Raw genomic sequence first — 27,249 nt, 5'->3', positions numbered from 1 at the left:
TATCATAGCTGGCTGACAAACGATACTGGTTTAATATACTACTCAAAAAGTAATAGGCAAATTATTTGTAAAGAGATTTATTTTTCAAAACTTAGGTGATTAAAAATATTGTCTCATGGAATGTGTTTCTGTACACTTACTGTCAGAGAGGAAATAATGATGCCATATGTTTACATAATGCTTAAAGCATTTTCACGTATTCTTTGAGTTTGGAGTTTATAACAATGCTGTTAAATAGGTAAGATCAGTTTTTAATCCCTGTTCCTTGCTGAGGAAAACAAACCATACAATAATTACTTCATTATGGTTTCAATGAAAGTAGCTATACAGAATTTAAATTCAGTTTTTGTCCACTATCCATTCCTATCACATATCTTCTCTAGAGGGTATTATGATCATAAATAAAGTGTTTCACTTTCTTTTTTCCAACTCTACCACATAACACATAAGTTTAACACTAAATGATTTATTTCCTAAGCTTTCTCTATCACTAGCAATCCTACAGTTGTATTTTGCCAAAGACATTTTTTACAAGACTTACTTATCCTCTTCTTTGCAGGTGAAGGACTGTAAATGAGGTGTTAGTCCAATATTTGAGGTAAACCATAATAATCCCAAAATATACACCTATTATCTGATTTTTTAAACTAATTATTCTGTCACAGAAATTTCTATAACCCACATCTTTGGGTTCCTATTGTGAGTTCAAAATTTTGTATAAGTGCTTCGCTTTAGACTAGCTCAGTTGTCATTTAAAAAGAAGATTGCTATTTTGAGTTTATAGAGGTCATTGCCATATGGGAGAAGCAATGCATATTTTGACGAATTTCAGGCACATAATAGAAGAAAAAATGTTTAAGCTGTCAGAGTTGATTGCTCTTTTTTGGAAAAGCAATAAATATGTGTTGGTCAGATAACAACTTGTAAAATAACAAAGTAATGAGCAAACATCAAGAAAGCAAACTTTTCAATAAAGTAATTACTTCTAAGGTAATGTGCATGAAGTATGCCTATATTTCTTTGGCATCAAATTTTCTGGACCACTTTTCTCCTTTTATATCTAAAGGAAACATCCAATCGTGTAATATTTGCTCAGAGACAAATGTAGGTGTTTTTCACTGTGGATTTCCTGTCAGAAGCAGTCAGCAACCTGTCAAGTAAATCTATATTTGTCCATTGAACAAGGACTGGAAATTACTAATTGCAGGCCCATGAAATGACCAGGGAGAAGGAAAGCATCCAGAATCATAAGACTGAAATGATAGAAAAATCAGCTGATTTCAAATTTTCACTTTGCCTTGTAAGATAAGAATGTTGAGGCAACAATATTTGCTATAGTGGAGTAATACCTTAAAGGGAAATATTTAAAATATGAATAGCTTTATAGTCAGTTACTTAATTTATTAAAAAAATTATTTGCTGAACAATTGCAAACCTGGCTTCAGGATACAGAAGGAAATAAAAAAATGACACAGGTCAAAGTGATAATGACATTAATTAATCAATTATTAAATATAATTCAAGATAGATTGTGCTTTGAGTATCACACAAACTTTAGTTCAACTCATTAGTTTTGTGACCTTGGTTAATTAATTCTACATGACATATAATTAACATACTACAATTGCAAATATTTAAAGTGTGCAATTTAATGAAGTTTTCACAAATGTTAATTCTCATGAAACCATCATTACAATAAAAGCAATGAAAATACCATCACCCCCAGAAGTTTCCTCATGCTCTTTGGTAACCATTCCTACCTGACACCCTTGTCTCCTCACCACCCATCTCATGCCCAAGCAGCAAAATCTAATTCTCTCACTATAGATAAGTTTGCATTTTCTAGTACTTTATATAGGGTCATATATAACAGGTCATATAGAACTTTATATAACAGGGTCATACAACATGAACTTTTTTTCCTCACTTCTTTCACTCAGCATAATTTTTGAGATTCATCTACATTGTTCTTTATATCACTTGTTCATCCCTTTCAATTGTGTATATATATGTATACATATATTTCAATTGTGTATATATATATATATATATAATTCCATTGTATATATATATTTTATGTATTTCTTTATGGATAGACGAATCGTCTAGCTTGTGACTGACAATAAATTTTTTTTCTCCTTTTCTCACACAAACTTTAGATTCCATAGTCATTCTCCAAGAAGAGTTAACAAGTAGAATGTTTGAAATTTATGAATTCTCCATTGTATGTGAATAAATTAGGATTTCATGTACATAATAATTGTCATAAGTTTAATTTGCTTGAATCTTTTTTATCATACTTGATTTTTCCAGTCTGTTTATAATATTCAAACTGGGACACATGCTGTGATTTTATAAGGCTCTATCTAAACCTTTCAGCTCATTTCTTAGTCATTTAAAATTTAGTCCTTTTCAGTGGCTCTTGTGGTCAGGAAGGCAATGTAAATGAGCAAAGCAAACTGAGAAGTCCACCAATTAAGTCTATAAGAAGTTGTCATGCAAAAATACAGGCCAATTATTTTTCTAGAGAAACTCTATGTCTGGTGTTTTTATAGGAAAACTTCAGATCATTACAGGATAGCAAGAAATTTAAACAAAAAAAATGGTCATATATGTGTGTGTATTACAGTTTTGTAATTGAAATATAACATGTGAAATATGTGTATATTTATATTATAAATGTATGGTCTCCAGTATAGCTATTTCTTCTGACCTAATTATTGGCCAATGAATTAAATGAAGATCATGAGGCATGACGATGCTAAGACCACAGAGCTAACTAATATTTATTTAACTCGTGCAAATTTATATTAATTCTGCTCATTGAAGTAATAGCCCTTGAGTAATTTTAATCTTATGAAAACTCTTAGTAATTTATATGCATTTATTTATCTCTTATTCAAAACCCAACTGTAATATGTGAGGTTGTGTTATAATGTCAGGATACTAAAAGGTAACAAGCTGTTTGTTAATGAAGAAAGAGAACATCATGGACTCAGTCATTAGGATAAACTTGGAATACTAAATATGTATAATATTAAATTTATCCATGCACTCTACATGTTAGCAAAATTGATTATGCATATCCCACTTTTTTTGCAAGGCTTATATAACAGAGTTTGAATTCAGAACATAAATTGAGCTATAATAAATTTGTTAAAATATTTTCTTGTATCCTTGAATCAGTGGTCTAAGATTCATTTTCATTAAAGAAAATTGTTAATGTTCCATCTTATTGAGATTAAAAATGTTATTATTTAACAAAAAGATAAAAAACACAAATGCAATGAGGCAATAATACAGAACCAATATATTCAGAAGCTCTAGCTGCAGTGAGCCAGATTTTACACAGAGCACAATTTGACCTAGAGAATAAACTACTTCCTGTGTTACTCAGAATTGTTTTATTAAAATAAGCAATTAATGCACTGAATACATTCTGCTTGCCTGTACAGATACATTTTCCACCTTTCTCCACACTTTTAGAGGCTGATCCGCAATGAATAAAATCTTTCATCTTTTACCTGCTTATTGGATTGTGCCAACAAAAAAATCGAGGAGGAAATCTGAGTGAGGAAATCATCAAAAACAACCAGTCATAAAGATTACATTGGGGATTCCCTGGTGGCTCAGATGGTAAAGCATCTGCCAGCAATGCAGGAGACCCGGGTTCAATTCCTGGGTCTGGAAGATCCCCTGGAGAAGGAAATGGCAATCCACTCCAGCACTCTGAGTGAGGAAATCATAAAAAATAACCAGTCATAAAGATTACATATATTAATATAATTGCTATATGAAATAAATAATTAATAATAAACACATGGTTAATAATTAACATAGATATAATAAAAGCAATTGCAGATATTTTTAGAAAAATATAAATTTATTGTTAGCATCCATTTTATTGCTAATGAATGGACAAAACTGAGAGGAATAAATCTCAAGAAACTAAAGTGTTACAATTAGTAGAGAAGAATTTTGGACTTCTTAGGTGACTCAGTAGTAAAGAATCTGATTGCAATAGAGGAGATGAGGGTTCAATCCCTGGGTCGGGAAGACACCCTGGAGAAGGAAATGGCAACCCTCTATAGTATTCTTGCCTGGAAAATCCTATGGACAGAGGAGACTGGCAGGCTTCAGTCAGTCCACGGGGGTCACAAAAGAATTGGACAAGACATAGAGACTAAACAGCAACAGAGAATGACTTTAATACAACTGTATTAACATATTTATATTTAACCTTTAAATAAATTATAATTATGGTCTGATTCCAAGTCAGTGAATTACAATTTTAATTTAAAAAGAATATACTTTATATCGATGACTTCTCCCACATTTCATCTTGTTGCATGTAACAAGTTGAGGGTTGAGGATGCAGTAAATACACAGCAAGAGGTTGACTATGTAAGAGATTCCGTTCATTAGAAAAAAAAAAAAAAGTGACAGGAGATAATAGTAAACAACTCAGCACATGGAGTTAGTAGAAAGTGTTGATTTAAAAAAATTCAACATTATCCATTACACTAAGTTTGTGAGTGTGTATGTATGTGAACAACGAGGTGGTATCTGAAAACTTGATCACATAGCTCATTTAGAATATTTCATGTGTTAGAATACAATAGAGAATAGAGAACACAATAGAGAATAGAATGTGAAATGGAAAGAGCATCTCAAATATCAAATTAGGTAACAAACATAAGGAAATAGTACAGAAGAGAACAAACAACAACCAAACAAAATAGCACAAACACACTGTATAAGTGGGAATTTAGTAATTAAATTGGCAAGGAGTAACTTATTAACTAGAGTTATATTAACCAAAATAGCCAATTTGACATTAAAACACTAGTCTAGTTTCATGCTAGTATATACCTAAGTGCCTATTGAATAGTACAATGTGATAGATATTTTCAAATTAATAAATCCAAAATAAATAGAGTTGAGACTCTTATCATCTTCTTAAACCAATTAAATATTCTAGTTTGCCCCATGTTAATACATAAAAGATCTTCACAACCCAGATAATCACGATGGTGTGATCACTCATCTAGAGCCAGACATCCTGGAATGTGAAGTCAAGTGGGCCTTTGAAAGCATCACTATAAACAAAAGTAGTGGAGGTGATGGAATTCGAGTTGAGCTATTTCAAATCCTGAAAGATGATGCTGTGAAAGTGCTGCACTCCATATGCCAGCAAATTTGGAAAACTCAGCTGTGGCCACAGGACTGGAAAACGTCAGTTTTCACTCCAATCCCAAAGAAAGGCAATGCCAAAGAAGGCTCAAACTACTGCACAGTTGCACTTATCTCACATGCTAGTAAAGTAATGCTCAAAATTCTCCAGGCCAGGCTTCTGCAATACGTGAAGCATGAACTTCCAGATGTTCAAGCTGGCTTTAGAAAAGGCAGAGGAACCAGAGATCAAATTGCCAAAATCCATTGGATCATTGAAAAAGCAAAAGAGTTGCAAAAAACATCTATTTCTGCTTTATTGACTATGCGAAAGCCTTTGACTGTGTAGATCACAATAAACTCTGGAGAATTCTGAAAGAGATGGGAATACCAGACCACCTGACCTGCCTCTTGAGAGACCTATATGAAGGTCAGGAAGCAACAGTTACAACTGGACATGGAACAACAGACTGGTTCCAAATAGGAAAAGGTGTACGAGGAACTAAAAAGCCTCTTGATGAAAGTGAAAGAGGAGAGTGAAAAGTTGGCTTAAAGCTCAACATTCAGAAAACGAAGATCATGACATCTGGTTCCATCACTTCATGGGAAATAGATGGGGAAACAGTGGAAACAGTGTCAGACTTTATTTTTGTGGGCTCCAGAATCACTGCAGATGGTGACTGCAGCCATGAAATTAAAAGGCACTTACTCCTTCAAGGAAAATGATGACCAACCTAGACAGCATATTAAAAAGCAGAGACATTACTTTGACGACTAAGGTCCATCTAGTCAAGGCTATGGTTTTTCCAGTGGTCATGTATGAATGTGAGAATTGGACTGTGAAGAAAGCTGAGTGCTGAAGAATTAATGCTTTTGAACTGTGGTGTTGGAGAAGACTCTTGAGGGTCCCTTGGACTTCAAGGAGGTCCAACCAGTCCATTCTAAAGGAGATCAGTTCTGGGTATTCATTGGAAGGACTGATGCTAAAGCTGAAAATCCAATACTTTGGCCACCTCATGTGAAGAGTTGACTCATTGGAAAAGACCCTGATGCTGGGATGGATTGGGAGTAGGAGAAGGGGACGACAGAGAATGAGATGGCTGGATGGCATCACTGACTCGATGGACTTGAGTCTGAGTGAACTCCGGGAGTTGGTGATGGACAGGGAGGCCTGGTGTTCTGTGATTCATTGGGTCGCAAAGAATCGGACACGACTGTGTGACTGAACTGAAATGAACTGAACTGGAATTAAATGTAAAAAATAATTTGGTACCCATTCTGGAATGTGTATATTTAACTTCCTTCTAAACATCAGTATTTTTAAGTCTCTGGATATAATATGTACATAATTGAACATATCTTCCCTTCAGGTATTTTCTTATGGCAGTATTCACTACCATAAGAAAATTTTATACCACTACCATTCACAGGTATGAATTCACAGGTAAGACAGAAAGCTCCAGGCCATCACTTAATTAATTAATTAATTTATTTATTTTTAAAATAAAGTCTTCTAGATTCTACTGAACCTCTAAGTATTTTTTTTTTAAACCTTTATTTCTCTTGGCCTTGTATTGCCATTGTTTTTGTTTAGATCCTGAAAGGCTACTGCCTTGACCTGTGCAGTAGATTTATAACTCACCTCCTTGCTCCCTTTGCATATTTAACATCCATGATTGTCCCCAAAGGACTCATTGTACAATAGAATGTGATTACAACATATGCCTTCTTAGAAAATTTAATTAATGTTTGATATTTTATGCCAGAGTCCAGCTCCAGCAGCCAGGGATTCAAGCTGAAGAGGTGAACAGTGTCGGCGAATGAGAGAGTATCTCAGTTTTCTTGGACTGCCTATTTATTTTAAGTTTAAGATTCTCTTTTATACTTTTACAAAAATATTAGGTCAGAGGCTTGACATTTTCAGTTCCCCTTCACCCAGATTTATTATCTTCATAAATCATTGTTGCTCTTCAAACAGAGTTCCTGTTTCAGGGAATTTTTCGGAATCAGCTTTACCATCTATTATCTACCTCCTCTAATGTGTCCTAAAGTTAACTTGTGATTACATTGTAACTCATGCTACATTCCTCAGTTTACGACTTATCTTCCTAAATCCTGTTTGCCACTAACATCCTGAGCTCACTATCTCTTAAAAAGGCTTCTAGCTATAATGTCTCTAAAAATTCCTAACTTCTATAAGCTATAGTAAAATATGCTAACTTTACAACATTCCTTAAGTCTTTAACTTCTAGCTATTTTAATTATTTTTAAGCCCTAAATTCAGTAAACTCCTTTGCCATAAACATTTTCCTCACAAATAAGCTTCAGATAGCAATCCCTCCCATGGCCTCAAGCTGTGGCCTATGTGCTCATCCTGAAACACTCTTTTGTAAAAGTCCTTAAACAAATGTCAGTGATTAACTTTATGAATTATTCTCTGAGAACAGCTGCAGAAGGCTTTGTGCCTTCTCATGCTCCTCTCAAGAACAATAAGCACCTTAATATTCCTTATCAGCCAACTGAGCTGAGGAGAGGAAAAGACAAGTTAGAATTAGAAGGCCTAACTCCTTCATCCTGGGACAGTGCCTGCAGAATGAGGAGAGGAGGACTGGGGCCATGCCTCCATGATGTCAGTAATGCCTATAGCAGCTCCCAACATCTTTACAGCAAGCATTAAAAACTACAATCTAATTTCAATCTATATTTCTACCATCACCTTAACTCCAATCACATTTTCTTAGAAATTTCCCAGTGGGGAAAAACAATCTTATCCTAATAGGAGAGAAGACACAGCTGTATCACAGCATTTATTATATTGTTTGTAAATTATTTGTCTGACCTCTCAATAAGTGGAAGAATCAGTGTTTTATTGATCTTCACAATAGCTGAAGTCTGAGTAATGTGTAACTTGTTAGGCACTTAATAATTGTGTTTTGAATTAATGAATAATTTATTCAGTCTTGTAAACTGCTTATTGGTCTTGAAATAAATGACAGCAATTACAAGTTTTTACTAACCCAGTTATATTATAAGTAAGCATTATCATATTATGATAGCTATGTCATATTATTTACCTGGCTTGATTAAATTACTCCATTAGAAGCTTCTAATTTATTGAAATATACTGGATATTTCAATAGTACTATACAAGGACATTCAACATCTATAATAATACTTCTTCAAGAATTACATTATTTAAGAAACAATTCTGATTGTACTTTCTCAGCAAACAGAAATCCTGAAGTGTAATGTTTAATAGAATAACCACTGACTACCTACGACTATTTACATTTAAATTAATTAAAATAAAATTAGAAATTCAGTTATTTGGGCTCTTCTGTCCATGGGATTCTCCAGGCAAGAATACTGGAGTGGGTAGACATTCCCTTCTCCAGTGGATATCCTGGACCCAGGTTTCACACTTGGATCTCCTGCATTGCAGGCAAATTCTTTACCATCTAGGCCATCAGAAAGCTCTCTTTGGTCACACTCACTAATAATATTTCAAGTACTCAGTAGTCCCATAAAGCTAATGGTTGCTGAACTATGCAGTTACAGAACATTCTCATTACTGCAAAAAGTTCTGTTGAAAAAATACTGATCTAGCAAGAAAAAAATACAAAAGTATAGTGTAAAGCTTCTATAATAAACTTGAAGAATTAAGATTTTATGTACCCTGTAAGCAGTGAAAGAAATTTATCCCACTTTTACTTATCATCCCTTCACTTTACAATTTTTTATTTCCTAACTGCTTTATGCCAGTTCCCTGCCTTTATGTTCTTTACTTGTCATTATAATCATAACCATGATAAAGATTAAAGTCTCTTTCTACACACAACTAAAATTCCTACCTTTCTTATTCTATGTAATCTCATGATACAGGCCAATTTGTATGATCACTTCCTGACTGCTGCATATTGATGATCATTACATCAAGATCTATCAGAACACAGAATAAAAATCTTCTTTTGTAAAGGTTACCATTCATTGTATATGTCATTTAGAAGACTCTTTTCAGATTTTAAAATAAAAGAGCTATGCCCTTCATGAAAAGCAAAAATTCAATAGCCTTTGAGATTGGATGTAACTCGAGCCACTGGGTGATAATTTGACTGTCTAAATACCATGGAAATTTGAAGAGTATCTTTCTTACAAGTTAAACACAAAATCTTGTTATAGTTACAGTTTTATTTCTTTAATTGGTAAGAAACTTCTATTAATTTCTAAAAGGGCATCATCTTCTATCATCTTCATTTAGGTAAAAATATCACTCTCATACACACACACAATGTTTCAGAAGAGATCTTTAGAATTAAAAAAGACATATCTATTTCAGCTTAAAAAAAAAAAAAACTTATGATTTACAGTGGAAGTGAGAAATAGATTTAAGGGCCTAGAACTGATAGATAAAATGCCTGATGAACTATGCAATGAGGTTCATGATATTGTAAAGAAGACAGGGATCAAGAACATCCCCATGGAAAATAAATGCAAAAAAGCAAAATGGCTGTCTGGGGAGGCCTTACAAATAGCTGTGACAAGAAAAGAAGTGAAAAGCAAAGGAGAAAAGGAAAGATATAAGCATCTGAATGTAGAGTTCCAAAGAATAGCAAGAAGAGATAAGAAAGCCTTCTTCAGCGATTAATGCAAAGAAATAGAGGAAAAGAACAGAATAGGAAAGACTAGAGATCTCTTCAAAAAAATCAGAGATATCAAGGGAACATTTCATGCAAACATGGGCTCGATAAAGGACAGAAATGGTATGGGCCCAACAGAAGCAGAAGATATTAAGAAGAGGTGGCAAGAATACACAAAAGAACTGTACAAAGAAGATCTCCATGACCCAGATAATCACGATGGTGTGATCACTCATCTAGAGCCATACATGCTGGAATATGAAGTCAAGTGGGCCTTAGAAAGCATCGCTATGGACAAAGCTAGTGGAGGTGGTGGAATTCCAGTAGAGTTATTTCAAATCCTGAAAGATGATGCTGTGAAAGTGCTCCACTCAATATGCCAGCAAATTTGGAAAACTCAGCAGTGGTCACAGGACTGGAAAAGGTCAGTTTTCATTCCAATCCAAAGAAAGGCAATGACAAAGAATGTTCAAACTACTGCACAATTGCACTCATCTCACATTCTAGTAAAGTAATGCTCAAAATTCTCTAAGCCAGGCTTCAGCAATACGTGAACCATGAACTTCCTGATGTTCAAGCTGGTTTTAGAAAAGGCAGAGGAACCAGAGATTAAATTGCCAACATCCACTGGATCATGGAAAAAGCAAGAGAGTTCCAGAAAAACATCTACTTCTGCTTTATTGACTATGCCAAAGCCTTTGACTGTGTGGGTCACAGTCCAATAAACTGTGGAAAATTCTGAGAGAGATGGGAATACCAGACCACCTCACCTGCTGCTTGAGAAATCTATATGCAGGTCAGGAAGCAACAGTTAGAACTGGACATGGAACAACGAACTGGTTCCAAATAGGAAAAGGAGTATGTCACCCTGTTTATTTAACTTATATACAGAGTACATCATGAGAAACGCTGGACTGGAAGAAACACAAGCTGGAATCAAGATTGCCAGGATAAATATCAATAACCTCAGATCTTCAGATGACACCACCTTTATTGCAGAAAGTGAAGAGGAACTAAAAAGCCTCTTGATGAAAGTGAAAAAGGAGAGTGAAAAAGTTGGCTTAAAGCTCAACATTCAGAAAATGAAGATCATGGCATCCGGTCCCATCACTTCGTGGGAAACAGATGGGGAAACAGTAGAAACAGTGTCAGACTTTATTTTTTGGGCTCCAAAGTCACTGCAGACGGTGACTGCAGCCATGAAATTAAAAGAATCTTACTCCTTGGAAAAAAAGTTATGACCAACCTAGATAGCATATTCAAAAGCAGAGACATTACTTTGCCAACTAAGGTCTGTCTAGTCAAGGCTATGGTTTTTCCTGTGGTCATGTATGGATGTGAGAATTGGACTGTGAAGAAGGCTGAACGCCAAAGAATTCATGCTTTTGAACTGTGGTGCTGGAGAAGACTCTTGAGGGTCCCTTGGACTGCAAGGAGATCCAAGCAGTCCATTCTGAAGGAGATCAACCCTGAGATTTCTTTGGAAGGAATGATGCTAAAACTGAAACTCCAGTCCTTTGGCCACCTCATGAGAAGAGTTGACTCATTGGAAAAGACTCTGATGCTGGGAGGGATTGGGGGCAGGAGGAGAAGGGGATGACAGAGGATGAGATGGCTGGATGGCACCGTTGACTCTATGGACATGAATCTGAATGAACTCTGGGAGTTGGTGATGGACAGGGAGGCCTGGCATGCTGCCTTTCATGGGGTCGTAAAGAATCGGACACTATTGAGTGATTGAACTGAACTTAACTTAGAAACAAAAGGTATAATAAATTTAATGTGGGCTTGTGACTAAAGAAAGGTAACAATTTTGTCTACACAGAAAATAAAATTTGATGAAAAAAATAATATTGGATGGTAGTAATTTAGAAAAGTAATAAATTTAATTAATAATTAATATTTACCTACAGTCTTCTTTGTTATTGACAAAAGAACATGCTTACTCCTACAATAAGTTTAGCATGAAACCAAAATATTGCATTTCCTCAAATTATGTCTGATATAGTGCCTAATAAAGTATATCCAATGCTAAGCCATTTTATGCATTCTTCAATCAAACGTGTAACCAGGTCACTCTCACATATGTGGACAGAAACCAAAACTGAAATATTTGAAAATTGTTGTATGCCCTTCTATGATCGAAACTTTACCAAACCACATCTTTAAAAACTATTTCATTTTTTCTAGGTATTCAAATTATTCAGGAAGAAACTTCATTCAATATAATTACAGGATTAAGATTTTCACCACTATGATTTATCAAATATATCCACGTTTATCTGTTTTTAATATAAATTTATTTTTTAATTGAAGGTTAATTACTTTACAATATTGTATTGGTTTTGCCATACATCAACTTGAATCCACCACAGGTATATGCATGTTCCCCATCCTGAATCCCCCTCCCTTCTCCCTCCCTGTACCATTCCTCTGGGTCGTCCATTTCTATTCTTTTGTAATTTAGCTCTTCTAAACGCAGTGTTTGGCTTTCCTAGTTGTTCAGTGGTAAAGAATCCATCCACCTGCCAATGCAGGAGACTTGGGTTCAATTTCTGGGTGGTGATTTTCCCTGAAGAAGGAAATCACAATCTACTCCAATATTCTTGCCTAGGAAAGCCCATGGATAGCTACAGTCCATGGGGTGTAAAAGAAACAGACATGAATGAGTAAATGAGAAAACAACTCAGTACTGTTGTGTTCAGTAGCAAAGTCCTGTCCAACACACTACTTCGTGAATGGCTGTATGCCAGGTTTCCCTGTCCTTCACTATCTCTGGAATTTGCATAAACTCATGTCTATTGAGTCAATGATGCCATCCAGACATCTCGTCCTTTGCCACACCCTTCTCCTCCTGCCCTCAATCTTTGCTAGCATCAGGGTCTTTTCCAATGAGTCAGCTCTTCACACCAGGTGACCAAATTATTGGAGCTTCAGATTCAGCATCAGTCCTTCCAATAAATATTCAGGATTGATTTCCTTTGGGATTGAATAGTTTGATCTCTTTGCTGTCCAAGGGACTCTCCAGCATCATAATTTGAAAGCATCAATTCATCAGCATTGAGCCTTCTTCATGGTCCACCTCTTGGATTTGTATATGACTACTAGCAAAACCATAGCTTTGATTATGCAGACCTTTGTTGGCAAAGTGATGTCTCTGCTTTTAAATGTACTGTCTAGATTTGCCATAGTTTTTCTTCCAAGGAGCAAGAATCTTTTAATGTCATGGCTACAGTCACCATCTGCAATGATTTTGGAGCTCAAGACAATAAAAGTTTGTCACTGTTTCCATTTTTCCCCCATCTATTTACTGTGATGTGATGGGACCAGATGCCATGATCTTAGTTTTTTGAATGCTGAGTTTTAAGCCAGCTTTTTCCCTATCCTCTTTCACATTCATCAAGAGGCTCTTTCGTTTCTTTTTACTATCTCCCATTACAGTTGTATAATCTGGATATACGAGGTTATTCATATTTCTCCTGGCAATCTTGATTCCAGCTGTGAGTCATCCAGCCTGGCATTTTGCATAAAGTACTCTGCATGTAAGTTAAATAAGCAGGGTGACAATATACAGCCTTGATGTACTCTTTTGCCAGTTTGGAATCAGCCCATTATTTTATGTCCAGTTCTAACTGTTGCTTCATGTTCTTCAAAGAGGTTCTCAGGAGACAGGTAAGGATTTTCCACAGTTTGTTCTGATCCACACAAAAGCTTTAGCGTAGTCAATGAAACAGAAAGAAAAACAACTCAGTACTGGTTTCCCTCAAATTTCTGCTGTTTTCAATGTAATGTCCCCTTGTTTTAGGACTATGCTTTTATTCCTAGTGATGACAGCTGATTGTTTCTTTTGGGCCTCAGTAGTGCTCGCCATTTAAAATTAGCCTTAAGACCCAACAACTGCTATCACAGCTGTTTATTCTTGAAACCTACAAACCCAACCTATTTTTGTAAGTTCTTTATTGGCCTCCATAGTTAGCTCCTAGATGGAGTCAGTGGTATAGAATCTGCCTACCAGTGCAGGAGACACAGGTCCGAACCTTGGGTCAGGAAAATCCCCTGGAGAAGGGAATGGCTACCCACTCCAGTATTCTTGCCTGGAGAATTCCATGGACAGAGGGGCCTAGTGGGCTACAGTCCATGTGGTCGCAAATAATTGGACATGACTGAGTACACACATATACATAGTTAGCTCCAATTCTGCCACAAGATGAGAGGGACCAACTTTTTACCATCAGGAATATTCAGAATTTCTTTCATCAGAAACCAGGAATATTTGACATCAACTTTTTTTTTAATTATTAACTTGACTGTAGTTGATAGCAGTATTAAAGATCAATTTCCTAGTTTTCCTGGGTATGAAGGCAGGAAGTCTTTATTTAATTAACATTTTATCAAGACTAGCAATCTTATTTTGAAAGACCCATTTCATCTTTAAAATACACGATCTGACTCTTCTACTGGATTTTTATTCTATGATCGCTTGTCATATTGATGTTTCACAGAAGACTAATGAAAAAGACTAAAGTTTTGACTTGAAATCTGTGGAGCAGGAGGAAGTTAGGTCCTAAAATTTTACATAATATAATCCATTTATTTGATGAATTTTAACTTTTCTCCATACTAAAGGAATTGGACTATTCACAAATATACCGTTTAATTTTAATCATTCATATTAAACATAGTGTTAGCTACCTAACAGATATTTTCAAATTGGTATTTGGCTATCAAGTTCCTATTTTGCTAGGTGTGGCAAATTATCATGATAGGCTAGTTCAAATTTTAAAATTCATGCTTTGACATTTTTCTTATTGAATTATCCAGTTTTGAATTCCTCATGAGGCAAGCATTCTCATTTTAAATAATATTTATTAGTGTTCAACAAATGTTAGTTAAAGAATAAATGAAAGCAATCATGCAACTTGAATTACTTGTCTTTGGATGAGTACTATTGGATTTAAGAAGACATTGATAGATGTAGATGCACGTAGTTTGAAGTAATTGGGCAAGTTTCCCCCCGCTACTGTTCTTATTTCTGCCATTATTTTTACTAGGTAGTAAGTTCAACAGAAATTCGATTTCCTTGAACTGCATTTTAAGTCTATAAAAATTAGATTAATAGCAACTTGAAATAATTCCCTTTCTGAATACTTATTGATAGCTATAAAATATATTAGATAATTCTGAGATAGTTTTATGATGACAAATAGTAAGCTAACTTTAAAATCTTAATAAATAAGCTCTCAGTCCAGTTCAGTTCAGTTCAGTCGCTCAGTCATGTCCAACTCTTGGAGAGTCAAATGCTACTATATCAGTTTTGCTGATATATTGAGATAACTTCTGTTCAGTCTCTCAGTTGTGCCCGACTCTTTGCGACCCCATGAATTGCACCACGCCAGGCCTCCCTGTCCATCACCAACTCAAGTTCACTCAGACTCATATCCATCGAGTCAGTGATGCCATCCAGTCATTTCACCTTTTGTCGTCCCCTTCTCCTCCTGTCCCCAATCCCTCCCAGCAGCAGAGTCTTTTCCAATGAGTCAACTTTCTGCATGAGGTGGCCAAAGTACTGGAGTTTCAGCTTTAGCATCATTCCTTCCAAAGATCTCCCAGGGCTGATCTCCTTCAGAATGGACTGGTTGGATCTTCTTGCAGTCCAAGGGACTCTCAAGAGTCTTCTCCAATACCACAGTTCAAGAGCAGATAACTTAAGTCACATTAAAAAAAATTATTTTATAAAACATTACCAAAGTGACTTGTTATATTGCAAATATCAAAAGTATACATAAATGTGAAAACAATTATTGAGTGTATCTTTGAATGTGATTAATTGCAAATAAGTTATTATATATCTGGGTTGGCTAACAGGAATTATTATGGGACATTTTTCAGAAAAATAAAAGCTACATTATTTGGAGATCCCTTGGATTTCTAACTTATTTCAAAGTTGGTCCAGTTGTTTAATCATTAATTAATTGTTACAGGAATAAGAAAGTCTTGATATACTTTCTTTATTATAGAGTTACCGTTTTCATTTTTTGTATATAAAATATATTCACCCTAAACTATAAGAAATTCTTAACCTTTCACTTTTCTGTTTCTTTCTCTCTTTCTTTCTATAATGAAATAGAGTACCATACCTCATCACTCTTCCAAAGGATTAATTCATACATTCAGGATATGAAGAAGAATTCTCCCTTCTGTATAAGACACCAAAGTGTTTAGCAGATGAATTTGTTTTGAAAAGTAATATAGTAACAGGGCCTGTTAGGTGGGTCAAGTGGTAAAGAATTCACCTGTCAATGCAGGAGATTTGGGTTCAGTCCCTGGGTCAGGAAGATCCTCTGCAGAAGGGAATGGCTTACCCACTCCAGTACTCTTGCCTGGAGAATTCCATAGACAGAGGAGCCTGGCAGGCTACAGTCCATGGTATCACAGAGAGTGGGACACAAGTTAGTGACTAAGCACACAATACAGCGGTAATAAGGAAATAGTTTTTTCCAAGATTTTAAATTTTATCTCTTTTATTTGTTAAATATATCATTCCTTATTTTTCCCCAAGGAAAAAGTTTCAGAAATCTTTCAATTTTCCTTAAGGACCATTTCATACCGCTCTCCCCTTTTTCTATTCATAAACCACATAAGAAGACAGACTAGATAGACATTATCACCCATAATGTATGGAATTTTTTCTAAGAAGAAAGCAAAAGATTGAAAATAAAATGAACAATATGACTAGATTATTTCTTTGCCATACATTGCAGTTAAGTGTCTGAGAAGAAAACAGTTCTGGCCATCCCCTTGATACTAAAATGTTCTGGCATGAATAGTTTGATTCTTTCAAACTAGATATAATCATGGATGGCAGTGCATTGCCTGCAGTGTGAAAACAAACAAGTGGAATGGTGTCCTGTTTGTTAATCATATTTTCTTTCTCAATGTTAAAAAAATGAAAGGGAAAAATTATTTCCTTGCTTACACATGATCTGACTTTTATTTCACTCAATATTAAAAAGCTGGGAATAGAAATATTTCAGAGTAAAGACAGGAAAAATATTGCTGTTTTTTTAATTTATTTATTTTTTTGTACAAAATAAAAAGCAAAGCCGACAATACAACAGATTATGGAAATCACAAAAAATTCTTAATGCAGATTTTCTACAATTGTAGATAGAATGGCTGATTTCTTTTCTTTGTATCCATTGTTGAGGCAGTGGGGAGTAATGCTAATTTAAGGCAGAGACTATCTACAGACTTTCTATGCTCCTTGTTACTCTGATTCACCATTTATTGTCATTTTTTGCTTGTTTTTCTTATTTAACTTTATTTTATAGGGGATGATCTTAACTAATCATGGGTTCCTGTTTAAGTTGCTTTTGAGAAAAGTTTGAGTCAAATTTGTAGCCAACTGCTCATAAAACCATGCAGTTTTCATGGTATGCTTTCATACTTGGAAGAACTGTGCATTAAACATTTTTGAATACACAATATTTTATGGAGATAACAGTAGCCAGTTTTGAAGAACTTATATAAAAAGTAGAGGAAATGAGATAAATAAAGCAATTTTGGGGAGGCTCTTTCCTCCTTCTGGAAAGCATTTCCATGGGAACCCTAGTTTCCTACATCTAGGCCTGTGCCAGATCTATTCGGCCAAGGGGGCCCTTCTGTGCTGCTGAAGTTAGGCCTTGATCCTTAAGAAGTCGAATAGTACCTTCTTCCCAACTCTTGAGTGACCCTGATTAATCAACCGCTGATCAACCTCTGGACCCCAAATGATATCCTAAAAGGCATCCATAGCAATGAAAGGGGTGAAAAGTGCATATCTGAGGAAGCTGGGAAGCTTTCAGGGACAGTGGACTGAAGGCATTGATCTTCACTGTTCTTCCTGCTAAGTTGTGCAGGAGGCAAAAAGGGTGCTTCTCAGGCGACAAGCTAAAGGTGTGCTGTGTAGGGCCCAGACTAGAGTGAAGTGAGAAAGGCAATTCTTGAAAGACAAACACTGAAAGGGAAAAAAAAAAAAAAAAAGTAATTAAGATTACTAATGGTTTAATTCAATATGTTGTTAAAGTCAAAATTAATGTAGAAACTCATGATGCACAAAACATCAAAACTGTCCATAAAGAATCAATCAATACTAATAAATGTAACATAACCACAAGGCAAGGTGCAATGAGGACACCTTATATATAAATATAGACACATACACCTTAAATGAACACTAATTGTATCAATATGTACATTTTTTAAAAAGTTATCCAGAGTAAAGCAACTGCGTTTTTTCCCGCAATTTTCCCAGACTTTTGTAAAACTACAATATAAATTACTTGAGGAAAGAAAAAAGATGCTTAAGGTACAAGACAATTTTAAATATTAGGTTAAAAAGATACGAAATATATTTCAATAAATAAAAGCAAAATGATCATTAATAGGAAGAAAAATAATTCAATATCTATGAACACCATCCATTGAAAGTGTCTACATCTTATTAATATAGAAAGGTACTTTTAAGCTCATGATCTATTTTTCTCATTCTGCAAATGTAACATAATCACAAGATAAGGTGCAATAAGGACACCTCATATATAAATATAGACACACACAACTTAAATGAACACTAATTTTATCAATATGTACATTTTTAATGTGAGAAGTGAGTTTGCTTCTTACTTGCCAACTTACTGGGTCTGTATTGAATTGATAATAATGCTATTTACAGGGGAAAAACATATCTGAATTTTATAGGATTCCTTTATTAATACAGTAGAGAAAGCAGTCTTTCAGAAGTATCTTAATAGCAGTGTGAATAGAGATATTAAAGGCAATTTTAGGAGCTTCAACATACTCATTCTAAAATTTTATTAAAAATGAATCCAGTGATGCTGTATTTTCAAATTTCATCTTCAATCTTTCTTAAGTAAACAGTGCCAATAAATAAATTGACAAATCATTATCAGAAGTTGAGAGTTTACATTATGTTCATTTTTAGTGTTGCACATTCTATGGGTTAGATGTATCCACCACTATAGTATCATACAGAAGAGTTTCACTCCCATAAAAACACTGTGCTCCATCTATTCATGTCTCTCCTCTCACCAATCCCTGGCAGCCACAACCATCTTCATAGTTTTGCCTTTCCCAAACTGTCATATAGTACATAGATTTTTCAGGTTTACTTCTTTCATTTAGTAAGATATATTTCCAAATAGGAAAAGGAGTATGTCAAGGCTGTATATTGTAACCCTGCTTATTTAACTTATATGCAGAGTACATCATGAGAAAAGCTGGGCTGGAGGAAGCACAAGCTGCAATCAAGTTTGCTAGGAGAAATATCAATAACCTCAGATATGCAGATGACACCACTTTTATGGCAGAAAGTGAAGAACTAAAGAGCCTCTTGATGAAAGTGAAAGAGGAGAGTGAAAAAGTTGGCTTAATCCTCAACATTCAGAAAACGAAGATCATGGCAACTGGTCCCATCACTTCATGGCAAACAGATGGGGAAACAGTGGAGACAGTGGCTGATTTTATTTTTCTGGGGTCCAAAATCACTGTGGATGTTGATTGCAGCCATGAAAATAAAAGATGCTTACTCCTTGGAAGGAAAGTTATGACCAGCCTAGACATCATGTTAAAAAGCAGAGACATTACTTTGCTGACTAAGGTCCATCAAGTCAAGGCTATGGTTTTTCCAGTGGTCATGTATGGATGTGAGAGTTGGACTCTAAAGAAATCTGAGCACAGAAGAATTGATGCTTTTGAGCTGTGGTGTTGGAGAAGACTCTTGTGAATCCCTTGGACTGCAAGGAGATCCAACCAGTCCATTCTAAAGGAGATCAGTCCTGGGTGTTCATTGGAAGGACTGAGGCTAAAGATAAAACTTCAATACTTTGGATATCTGATGTGAAAACCTGTCTCACTGGAAAAACCCTGATGCTGGGAAAGATTGAGGACAGGAGGAGAAGGGGACAACAGAGGATGAGATGGTTGGATGACATCACCAACTCAATGGACATGGGTTTGGGTGGACTCTGGGAGCTGGTGACGGACAGGGAGTCCTGGCATGCTACTGTTCATGGGGTTGCAAAGAGTTGGACACGACAGAGTGACTGAGCTGAATATATATTTAAGATTTTTCTATTTAAGGTTCTCATGTCTTGATAGCTCATTCCCTTTTGTCTGGAGCAATCACATTTTATTTATCCACTCACTTAGTCGAAGATATCTTGGTTGTTTTTAAGTTTTGGCAATTATGAATAAAACTTCTATAAATATTCACGTGCAGACTTGTGCATATGTAAACCTTTAATTTCTTTGCTCAAATGCCAAGGAGTGTGACAGATGGATCCAATGGTAAGAGTATGTTTAGTTTTTTAATAAACCTCACTCTCTCTTCCAAAACCATTGCATTGTTTTTTATTCTCACTAGCAGTGAATGAGAGTTCCTGTTGCTTCACATCCTTGCCAGTAATTGCTGTTGTAAGTGTTCCAGATTTAGTCCATAATCTCAGATATGGAGATGACACCACCCTTATGGCAGAAAGTGAAGAGGAACTAAAAAGCCTCTTGATGAAAGTAAAAGAGGAGAGTGAAAAAGTTGGCTTAAAGCTCAACATTCAGAAAACGAAGATCATGGCATCCGGTCCCATCACTTCATGGGAAATAGATGGGGAAACAGTGGAAACAGTGTCAGCCTTTATTTTTGGGGGGCTCCAAAATCACTGCAGATGGTGAGTGCAGCCATGAAATTAAAAGACGCTTACTCCTTGGAAGAAAAGTTATGAGCAGCCTAGATAGCATATTCAAAAGCAAAGACATTACTTTGCTGACTAAGGTCCGTCTAGTCAAGGCTATGGTTTTTCCAGTAGTCATGTATGGATGTGAGAGTTGGAGTGTGAAGAAAGCTGAGCACCAAATAATTGATGGTTTTGAACTGTGGTGTGGGAGAAGACTCTTGAGAGTCCCTTGGACTGCAAGAGATCCAACCAGTCCATTCTGAAGGAGATCAACCCTGGGATTTCTTTGGAAGGAATGATGCTAAAACTGAAACTCTAGTACTTTGGCCACCTCATGCGAAGAGTTGACTCATTGGAAAAGACTTTGATGCTGGGAGAGATTGGGGGCAGGAGGAGAAGGGAACAACAGAGGATGAGATCGCTGGATGGCATCACTGACTCGATGGACGTGAGTCTGAGTGAACTGCGGGAGTTGGTGATGGACAGGGAGGCCTGGTGTGGTGTGATTCATGGGGTCGCAAAGATTCGGACAGGACTGAGCGACTGAACTGAACGGAACTGAACTGAATATATATGTTTTCATTTTCTTTTAATAACAGCGTTTAAGAAAAGTCAATATTGCTACCAGGATTTCAAGGACAGAAAAGAATTTTGCAGAAGTTTTAAAGCTGGGAGCAGCTTAACTTTTTATGCAAGTTGTATACTGTATGTGAAGATTCACCTTAGGCAACCAGTACAACACTGAATGACAGAATTTTGACACAGTTTTTTCTACAGAACAATTGTAAGGTGCAGAATTATGAGTACAATAATAACTCTGACATTTTAAGTTCCATAGAGAATAGATACATAAAAGATCTGCTAGACAAAACTTGTGAACAGTATATGCTTAGCATAGAAAGTAGTGGTAGTCACACAGTCACATCTGACTCTTTGTGACACCATGGACTGAAGCCCACCAGGCTCCTCTGTACATGGGATTCTCCAGGCAAGAATAATGGAGTGGGTTGCCATTTTCTTCTACCTAGCATAGAAAAGGATATTTTAAAAAGCATCATACTTAAATTTCACTGAAGGTTGAAATTATGGAGCAAGACATTGTGTGGAAAAACATGCATAAGAAAACTTAAATGGAAATGCCCTTTCACAAATGGAAAACATTTTCTAGCACCTTCTCACTGGGTAAAAAAAGAGTACAGGAATGTGCAAATTATAGATTGTACTCATAATAGACAGATGAGGAATATGTTGATGGCATGAAATATTTATTTGTTATACTGGGAATTTTAGTTTTAGATAACTAAATTGCTATCATTTTAAAAGGGTTGCATTAATAAATTAAAGAGCCATCAAAAATACATTTACACTTAAAATGCTATATTATTTATATTTTGATTTTATATTCTGCTATCAATACTTTTATATAAATCTTAGTAAAAATAAGTATTGGTTTATTAGTAAACTACATAGGCTGAAGAACAGGTGGATTAACCACCTATTTAGCCTAGGCAAACTAAGCCATTATTCAGTACTAAAAGGTCAATTGAGTTTTTTTCTGCTAATCTATCAACTAATATCTAGGACATGAGCCATGGCTAAACAAATGAGTTATTAATATTCTTAGATCATAAATTGGTCTTTTAAGTGTTGCCTTTGAAACCATTCAGTTCAGTTCAATTCACTGGCTCAGTCATGCCCAGCTCTTTGTGACCCCATGAATCACAGCACGCCAAGACTCCCTGTCCATCACCAACACCCGGAGTTCACTCAGACTCACATCCATCGAGTCAGAGATGCCATCCAGCCATCTCATCCTCTGTCGTCCCCTTCTTCTCCTGCCCCCAATCCCTCCCAGCAGCAGAGTCTTTTCCAATGAGTCAACTCTTCGCACGAGGTGGCCAAAGTACTGGAGTTTCAGTTTTAGCATCATTCCTTCCAAAGATCTCCCAGGGCTGATCTCCTTCAGAATGAACTGGTTGGTTCTTCTTGCAGTCCAAGGGACTCTCAAGAGTCTTCTTCAACACCACAGTTCACCAAGAAGGCACTCAGCCTTCTTCACAGTCCAACTCTCACATCCATACATGATCACAGGAAAAAACATAGCCTTGACTAGATGGACCTTAGTTGGCAAAGTAATGTCTCTGCTTTTGAATATACTATCTAGGTTGGCCATAACTTTTCTTCAAAGGAGTAAGCATCTTTTAATTTCATGGCTGCAATCACCATCTGCAGTGATTTTGGAGCCCAAAAAAATAAAGGCTGACACTGTTTCTACTGTTTCCCCATCTATTTCCCATGAAGTGATGGGACCGGATGCCATGATCTTTGTTTTCTGAATGTTGAGCTTTAGGCCAACTTTTTCACTCTCCACTTTCACTTTCATCAAGAGGCTTATTAGTTCCTTTTCACTTTCTGCATAAGGGTGCTGTCATCTGCATATCTGAGGTTATTGATATTTCTCCCAGCAATCTTGATTCCAGCTTGTGTTTTATCCAGTCCAGCGTTTCTCATGATGTCCTCTGCATAGAAGTTAAATAAGCAGGGTGACAATATACAGCCTTGACATACTCCCTTTCCTATTTGGAACCAGTCTGTTGTTCCATGTCCAGTTCTAACTGCTGTGTTCTGACCTGCATACAGATTTCTCAAGAGGCAGGTTAGGTGGTCTGGTATTCCCATCTCTTTCAGAATGTTCCACAGTTTATTGTGATCCTCACAGTCAAAGGCTTTGGCATAGTCAATAAGGCAGAAATAGATGTTTTTCTGGAACTCTTTTGCTTTTCCCATGATCCAGCGGATGTTGGCAATTTGATCTCTGGTTCCTATGCATTCTCTAAAACCAACTTGAACATCAGGAAGTTCATGGTTCACGTATTGCTGAAGCCTGACTTGGAGAATGTTAAGCATTACTTTACTAGCATGTGAGATGAGTGCAATTGTGAGGTAGTTTGAGCCTTCTTTGGCATTGCCTTTCTTTGGGATTGGAATGGAAACTGACGTTTTCCAGTCCTGTGACTACCGCTCAGTTTTCCAAATTTGCTGCCATATTGAGTGTAGCACTTTCACAGCATCATCTTTCAGGATTTGAAACAGCTCAACTGGAATTCCATCACCTCCACTAGCTTTGTTCGTAGCGATGCTTTCCAAGGCCCACTTGACTTCACATATAGGATGTCTGGTTCTAGATTAGTGATCACACCATCATGATTATCTGGATCATGGAGATCTTCTTTGTACAGTTCTTTTGTGTATTCTTGCCACCTCTTCTTAATATCTTCTGCTTCTGTTAGGCCCATAAAATTTCTGTCCTTTATTGAGCCCATGTTTGCATGAAATGTTCCCTTGGTATCTCTAATTTTTTTGAAGAGATCTCTAGTCTTTCGTATTCTGTTCTTTTCCTCTATTTTTTGCATTGATCACTGAAGAAGGCTTTCTTATCTCTTCTTTCTATTCTTTGGAACTCTGCATTCAGAGGCTTATATCTTTCCTTTTCTCCTTTGCTTTCACCTCTCTTCTTTTCACAGTTATTTGTAAGGCCTCCCCAGAGAGTCATTTTGCTTTTTTATATTTCTTTTCCGTGGGGATGGTCTTGGTCCTTGTCTCCTGTACATTGTCAGAAACCTCATTCCATAGTTCATCAGGCACTCTATCAGATCTAGGCCCTTAAATCTATTTCTCACTTCCAATGTCTAATCATAAGGGATTTGATTGAGGTCATACCTGAATGGTCTAGTGGCTTTCCCTACTTTTTTCAATTTGAGTCTGAATTTGGTAATAAGTCTTGCTTTTTTTGCCTGTATAGAGCTTCTCCATCTTTGGCTGCATAGAATATAAACAATCTGATTTCAGTGTTGACCATCTGGTGATGATGTGTAGAGTCTTCTCTTGTGTTGTTGGAAGAAGATGTTTGCTATGACCAGTTCATTTTCTTGGCAAAACTCTTTTAGTCTTTGCCCTGCTTCATTCTGCATTCCAAGGCCAAATTTTCCTGTTACTCCAGGTGTTTCTTGACTTCCTACTTTTGCATTCCAATCCCCTATAATGAAAAGGGCATCTTTTTTGGGTGTTAGTTCTAAAAGGTCTTGTAGGTCTTCATAAAACCGTTCAACTTCTGCTTCTTCAGCATTGCTGGTTGGGGCATAGACATGGATTACTGTGATATTGAATGGTTTGCCTTGGAAACAAACAGAGATCATTCTGTCATTTTTGAGATTACATCCAGGTACTGCATTTCAGACTCTTTTGTTGACCATGATGGCTACTCCATTTCTTCTGAGGGATTCCTGCCCACAGTAGTAGATATAATGGTCATCTGAGTTAAATTCACCTATTCCAGTCCATTTTAGTTCACTGATTCCTAGAATGTCGACGTTCACTATTGCCATCTCTTGTTTGACCACATCCAATTTGCCTTGAATCATGGACCTGACACTCCAGGTTCCTGTGCAATATTGCTCTTTACAGCATCGGACCTTGCTTCTATCACCAGTCACATCCACAGCTGGGTATTTTTTTGCTTTGACTTCATCCCTTCATTCTTTCTAGAGTTATTTCTACAGTAATCTCCAGTAGCATATTGGGCACCTACTGACCTGGGGAGTTCCTCTTTCAGTATCCTATCATTTTGCCTTTTCATACTGTTCATGGGGTTCTCAAGGCAAGAATATTGAAGTGGTTTGCCATTCCCTTCTCCAGTGGACCACATTCTGTTCAGACCTCTCCACCATGACCTGTCTGTCTTGGGTTGCCCGGCGAGCATGGCTTGGTTTCTTGAGTTAGACAAGGCAGTCGTCCTAGCGTGTTTAGATTGACTAATTTTCTGTGAGTATGATTTTGGTGTGTCTGCCCTCTGATGCCCTCTTGCAACACCTACCATCTTACTTGGATTTTTCTTACCTTGGGCATGGGGTATCTCTTCGTGGCTGCTCCTACAGAGGGCAGCCACTGCTCCTTACCTTGAACGAGGGGTATCTCCTTACCACCACCCTTCCTGAGCTTCAACATGGAATAGCTCCTCTAGCCCCTCCTATCCCCACACAGCCATAGCTCCTCGGGTTGCTCCTCCTGGCTGCCACCCCTGGCCTCCGGTGAGGTTTGCTCCTCAGGGTCACCGCCCCTGACCTCAGACCCGGGGTGTCTTCTCTTGGCCACCCCCCCAACCTCGGACGTGGGGTGTCTTCTCCCAGCTGCCACTGACCTTGGAAATGGGGTAGCTCCTCTCAGCAGCCTCCCCCGACCTCAGACGCAGGGTAGCTCTTCTCAGCCGCCACCCCTGGCCTCAGACATGGGGTAGCTTCTCTCAGATGCCACCCTGACCTCGGGTGCAAGGTGTCTCCTCCCGGCCACCCCTGACCTCGGACTTGGGTAGCTCCTCTCGGGCATTCCTGGGCTGTTGCACCCTGGCACTCTCGGCTGCTGCCCCTGACCTCAGACGTGGGGTAACTCCTCTCAGCCATGCTTTGTGAGCCCGATCGCAGCCGCCCGTGCTTTGAAACTATTACGAAGCTTTAAAAAAATCTGTTTTAATGAAATAAAGTGTGTTGATACATTGCCATGTGTAGAATAGATAACCAATGATAATTTGCTGTATTACTCGGGGAACTCAAAGCGCAGCTTGGGAACAACTATGGGGAGGAAGACGGGAGGGATGTACAAGTGAGAGGAGACATGGGTAAACCTATGGCTGATTCATGTTGATGTTTGGTAGAAACCAATACAATACTGGAAAGCAATTACTCTTAAATTAAAAATAAATAAATTCTACGAAAGAATCTGCCTGCAGTGCAGGAGACCTGTGTTTGATCCCTGGGTCAAGCAGATCCCCTGGAGAGGGGAATAGCAACCCAATTCTATATTCTTGCCTGGGAAATCCATGGACAGAGGAGCCTGGAAGGCTACAGTCCTTGGGGTCGTTACTCAGAAAAGACTGAGTAATTAACACATACACATATACACATAGTTGATTTAAAATGTTATATTAGTTTCAGGTATACAGCAAGGTGATTCAGTTATATATATTCTTTTTCAGATTATTTTCTTCTTAATGTTATTAGAAGATATTTATTATATAATTCCCTGAGTTATAGAGCAGGTCCTTGTTTTTCTGTTTTATATATAGTAGTGTGTATCATAGAGAAGGAAATGGCAACCTACTCCAATAATCTTGCCTGGAGAATCCCAGGGATGGAAGACCCTGGTGGGCTTCCGTCTATGGGGTTGTAAAGTCGAACACGACTGAGGTGACTTAGCAGCAGCAGCAGTGTGTATCTGTTAATCATAAACTCATTCTTTATCTACCACTCCCTTTCCCTTTGGTAAACACATTTGCTTTCTATGGCTATGAGTCTATTTTATAAGTCCATGATTTATAAATAAATTCATTTTTTTTCATCTTTTAGATTCCACATACAAGCAATATCATATAAAAAAAGAAAGTATGTTGAGTTTTAGGCCATAGTGTAAAGTTGAGACAAGTATATCAGAAGTATTACTTGAAGAAATTATTTAGAATTATTGCATTCAAGTGCAAAAGTTTTTATTTTCAGAACTATAAGTACATACATATGTATATTGAAGAAGAAATGAGAAGCAGGAGGAGGATAAAAAGGCTTTGATGGTTGATGACAGAGGAGGGGAAGGAAAGAGGAAGGGTCTGAGAAGGGAAGGAGAGAGGAAAGAAGGAAGAAGAGGAAAAGAGAGGAGATGGAAAA

This window comes from Budorcas taxicolor, chromosome 23 (assembly GCF_023091745.1).
Source record: "Budorcas taxicolor isolate Tak-1 chromosome 23, Takin1.1, whole genome shotgun sequence".
Taxonomy (NCBI): Eukaryota; Metazoa; Chordata; class Mammalia; order Artiodactyla; family Bovidae; genus Budorcas; species Budorcas taxicolor.
Note: the sequence above shows the minus strand (reverse complement) of the source record.